This window comes from Tachysurus fulvidraco, chromosome 11, assembly GCF_022655615.1.
Source record: "Tachysurus fulvidraco isolate hzauxx_2018 chromosome 11, HZAU_PFXX_2.0, whole genome shotgun sequence".
Classification (NCBI taxonomy): domain Eukaryota; kingdom Metazoa; phylum Chordata; class Actinopteri; order Siluriformes; family Bagridae; genus Tachysurus; species Tachysurus fulvidraco.
In genome coordinates this window covers 8,203,257-8,208,701 of record NC_062528.1, presented here as the reverse complement: position 1 = coordinate 8,208,701, position 5,445 = coordinate 8,203,257, and positions in this window count along the sequence as shown.

The following is a 5,445-nucleotide window of genomic DNA, read 5'->3' as shown; positions in this document are numbered from 1 at the left end:
CACCTCCTCGCTTTTTTTGACTTGAACGCGCCGTCCGAGAGCTGCCACTTCCTTCACCAAGCCAAAGTGCAACTCCGCACTCAAGCGGCCTCCAAAGTTTCTGAGCTGCCAGCTCTTAAAGGCACAGTGCCCTGACAAATCCTCACTCAACTCGTCTTAAAAATGCCAACTTTAAAAAAAAAAAATACAATCAGCCCATGAAGCAAACATTCCACTTATACCAGAACAATATACTAATGATTAAGAGCCTTAAGGTAGTGATCGCAGCCATCAAAGGATCATCTTCGGTCTTGAGTTTAAAAACAAAATACAGTCAGCACATAAAATAAACATAAGGAAATAAACCGTGACCTGGCGTGTTTTATTCCACTTATACCAGAACAATATACTAATGATTAAGAGCCTTAAGGTAGTGATCGCTGCCATCAAAGGATCATCTTCGGTCTTGAGTTTAAAAATAAAAATTCAATCCGCTTATAAAACAAACATAAGGAAATAAAGCATGACCTAAAGTGTTTTATTCCTCTTATACTAGAACAATATACTAATGATTAAGAGCCTTAATATAGTGATTGCATCCACCAAAGTATCATTTTTGGTCTTGAGTCAAAATCAATGATTAGCAAAGTGTGCTGTATTCAACAAAGCTTTGGTAATGTCAAAAACCCCCCAAAAAAATCAAATTTCATTGAGTTTGAAAATCCAACATAATGTAGATGATAATACTAAACTCCTGAAACGACTACAAACGTGGTAGTAGCAATGGTATTATGCAAACAACAAAGAAGAGCAGTTTCTTGATGCCCCATCACAGTTATATCATGACAGGATAAAATGAATGAATTACAAAAAATGGAAGAATGATTTACAGGTTCCAGATGTGCAGCTAGCTTACTGAAGCATGCAATTACAAGATACAAATAATCAGCCACATGGTAGTGTGATGCAGCCTAACTGAAAGCAGAATTACTGTTATATTCCATAAAAAGACTTCTAGAACCGCATGTCCCAGATATATGTGTTTAATTCCTCTCATTCCACAGCAATGTTCCAACAAACATTTATTTTTATAAATGAATGAAAAATGGTACATTTTCATCCTCACTGAGCTTATCCTATAAATGACAAACTTTTATTACAATCATCCAATAAACCATGCATAGGAATTAAATGAGTAATAAATATAATAAAGTGTGTTGATAAAGGAAAATAATCAGCAATATGCTTGTGTAATGTGCAAATGTCCCGTTATACATTTCTGTTGTCCTTTAAGTCAGGACAGCTGTAAATGGTCATGTCTTTGCCCATCATTTTTTCTCTATTTAATAAAAGAAAAATGCTTGTTATTTTACTGAAAAAACAAAAAGCACTACTACCTGAGGCATGCTGTTACAGAAAATTAATCAATCAGATTTGGAAACTTAACACTGCTATGAAATACTGAAAAAAAGAAATGTTATGAATTATGAAGTATAGTTCTCTGAAAACTTCTGTACTATACTTACTTTTTGCTTTACTGGCACTGGCATACTCTAATGATTCTTTTTCCTATATATGTATGTATATAAATGAACGGTATTGTGTATCCGGAAGACGTTTTTTTTTTAACCCACTGGGACGTATAGTGACAAATATTTTGGCCGTAAATTATTTAGTGAATGCACTATAGCCTATTCATGCTGTCTGCCAACACTGGTAATTAAAATGTCTCCACTGCTTTATTTTTTATTACATCCCTTAGGGAGCATCTGACAACACTGCAAAAAAAAAAAGATAGTGCCACACATCAAGAGCAACATCTGGAAATGTTTACAGTGATCAAAGTGACACATTGAAACTAGTGAATTGCTTCAGAATGAGAAGACGCTCCTCAGACTTTGCACTAGATTGCTCGTCTTTCCAGGTGCTGAGCTTCTCGCTGGGTGGCCCAGGTAGGGTAGGCCACCATGGAGAAAACCATGCAAGAGTGGGAGTGTGTGGAGGAGGGTTGTGATGGAGGACAGAGAGCAAACACACAGGCTCTGAATGTCATCAAACAGTGTCATGTGGCCCAGTACTCTGGTCATTGCAGTGTGAGGAAGGGGTCAGGTAAACATATCTCCTTTTGTGGGATTTTGAAGCCAAAATAGATGCAACTTTGCTGGCAGTTATACATCAATATTTTTGACACGGTTATATTTTTCTTCTCCTGTTTTCCTTTATATATGAAAGTATAGGGAAGTTAAATATTACACGCAATGTTATTAAACTCTATGGTCCTCAGCGTCCATAGTACACTGCAGAGTTTATTCTGTCCTTATCACATTGTTTACATTGTGTTTATGATTAACTCGGCGCTCAAGTCATACAGTCATCAGACAATTGTACACACACACACACGCGCGCACTCACACACACACACACACACACACACACACACACACACACACACACACACACACACACACACACACACACACACACACACACACACACACTCACACACACTTACTTTAGTTTTTACATATATAAATAGCAGTTAAAAAACTGCACCATGGGGGAGTTCAGCCACAAGGGGAAAATCTATCAAATATTCCTATCCCTGTGGGGATGTTTGGTGCTCATCAAGACATAAAAACATGCCTTCACACAAACACAAACACACACACACACACACACACACACACACACACACACACACACACACACACACACACACACACACACACACACACACACACACACACACGCTACTCTACAGCCCCATCTTACTTATATAGCAGAAGAGTGTTTAAACCACTAAAACACTTCCATAGCCATAAAAGAGCCAAGTTATTGGTCTGTATTGGAACTAAAAAAGTAGCTTACTGACACCATCTGTGTGCCAGATCTGTCTGTCTGTTGCAGATGTTAGTCACATGGACATAAGCTTTTCTAATTCATGGTCCATCTTTTTACTTTTCTGTAGTTACATATTTATGTCACTTCAGATTGCGTTATTCACGCTTCATACAGTTTGTCTTGTATTCTGTCTTTTTTACATTTGTTCTTGACACTGTTACGAAGTTGTTAAGACACCAGCTTATCTTGAATATGTGTAATTGTCTCAAAGTTATTTTATACTTATACAGGTTAAACACTGACTTCAAATGTATCTATTGCTTCAATTAAGGTTTATGGATAAAGGAGATACTATAACCAAAGGAGGTTTTTCATATTGATGCGCAAAGATAAAAAGACAAAGGAAATTTGTTCTGGTGTCATCAGAAATTCCAGGTTGTAATATTGCACAATGTGCAAAAAAGTTCAAAGGGGTTGAATATTTATATAAGACATGATAAAGCCATTATGCTTTGACTGATATTTCCAGATGTAATAAAATTTTCAGTATTTCTTAAATTCTCCTTTCCAAGTCATTTCAGTTTTTTTTTTTTGAGGAGATCATATTCCAGAGGAAGCAACACAGTCTACAGTAAAGTGCTGATTATTCCAGAAAGACTAACAGATGCATGCTGTACTGCTTTTATGTCATTTCTTTGCATGTAGCAGATAAGTCATGCATGTTTGTTGTAAGCAAATTGTAAGTTTGAAGCACAGTACAATAATGTCAATATTTTAAGTGGGACATGCGCTGACAACTCCTGTCCCCATTCCCTAGCTGTTTCCGTTCCATAATAATCAGCAGAAAATCATAAGGGCTTGTGAAGCTTCAGTTTCATTGAAAAAGGTACCACAGTAAATGCTTTATAAAAGCTCTTTTCTTTTTCTCTGGCAGCTCAACATATTTGCCTGGTGGTGCTTCCAAAAAGGCGAGTCTCTTGAGTCTCTTTTCCAAATCAACATGAATATTCATTTATTTATTATGAATATAACATTTGGCACTATTTCTCATTGAAGCACTGCTGAAAAAAAACTAACTTAGCTAACAAAAGACTGTTTTACTCATATCATGACCAAGCAGTTGACTAAAGTTGAAGGGGGTGAGGGGCTTGACACATAACAGAGACCATCCTGGATGGGTGAAGTTATCACATGCTGTCTAGAGACATAAAGCCATTCAACTAAAGATCATAAGGTAGCATTTCCAAGTAAGAAACAAAAGAAATGCCTCCTCAATGAGGAACTCCTACTCACTGATTATCTCCTAAACTCTAAACTCAGCATGTGACATCAACTCAAAATGGTCGCTCACAGCATCAGCAGGGAACACCAGTACATTTAAATGCTGTACCACGCTTACCTTTAAATGCTGTATATATGCTTTAGATCAATCAACCTACAGACATATTTGCTTGTTCAATCTATAACATTTATAGTATGATTATACAGTTTAGTGTATAGCAAAATATGCACCATTCATCCCAATTAGTTGGCCATATTGTTGCTAACAAAAGATGAACGGTGGCTTAGTAGTTAGCACGTTCGCCTCACACCTCCAGGGTTGGGGGTTTGATTCCCGCCTCCGCCTTGTGTGTGTGGAGTTTGCATGTTCTCCCCGTGCCTCGGGGGTTTCCTCCGGGTACTCCGGTTTCCTCTCCGGTCCAATGACATGCATGGTAGGTTGATTGGCATCTCTGGAAAATTGTCCGTAGTGTGTGATTGCGTGAGTGAATGAGAGTGTGTGTGCCCTGTGATGGGTTGGCACTTCGTCCAGGGTGTATCCTGCCTTGATGCCCGATGACGCCTGATCCCCGTGACCCGAGAAGTTCGGATAAGCGGTAATGAATGAGTGAATGAATGAATGAATGAATGAATGAATGAATGAATGAATGTTTTTTTCACCACTTTGTCATTTGAACAATCAGAGGTTGAACATGTTTAAAAAAATGGAAAAAATGTTTGACTTCTCATCTGAGGTAAATCAAATATCTTCTTCTTCTATCTTCATTCATGAACCCACAGAGGCTAGACAATTAACTGACTAATAGGAAAGAGAATATGATCGTTCTCATCCAGAGATTATAGCCAATTTTACTCTTTTGGACTCCTGGACATAGATATGGCATTGCTGAGTTTTGAACTCTCAAATTCCCAACAATTGGGCAAATGTTTTCTGTACCATCACTTGAGAGCTTAAAAACATTACTTGCTTACACAAGCATTTCATACCGAAAAACTGCAGCTTATGAACTACATACGATAAACTGAGGTGTGAATGAGCTTGTAATGGACCGGTGTCCTATTTGGCGTGTGGACCAGAATAAAGCAGTGAATGAAGATGGAAGAATCTTCAAATTCAAATACAAATAAAATTTGTATTGTGTACAACCATACACAATACGACATTTAATGAAATGCTTTTTTGACTGTCAGTGTCAAAAAATCAAAATGGAATAGACTAAGAACAGAATTATATAAATCTGATTGAAATGAACTATACCGGTTATTGACTATTATAAACAAAGTCTAGATGTGATTGAATGTGCATTTGTAGTGCAATTTTTGTCACACACAAAAAAAGAGGTA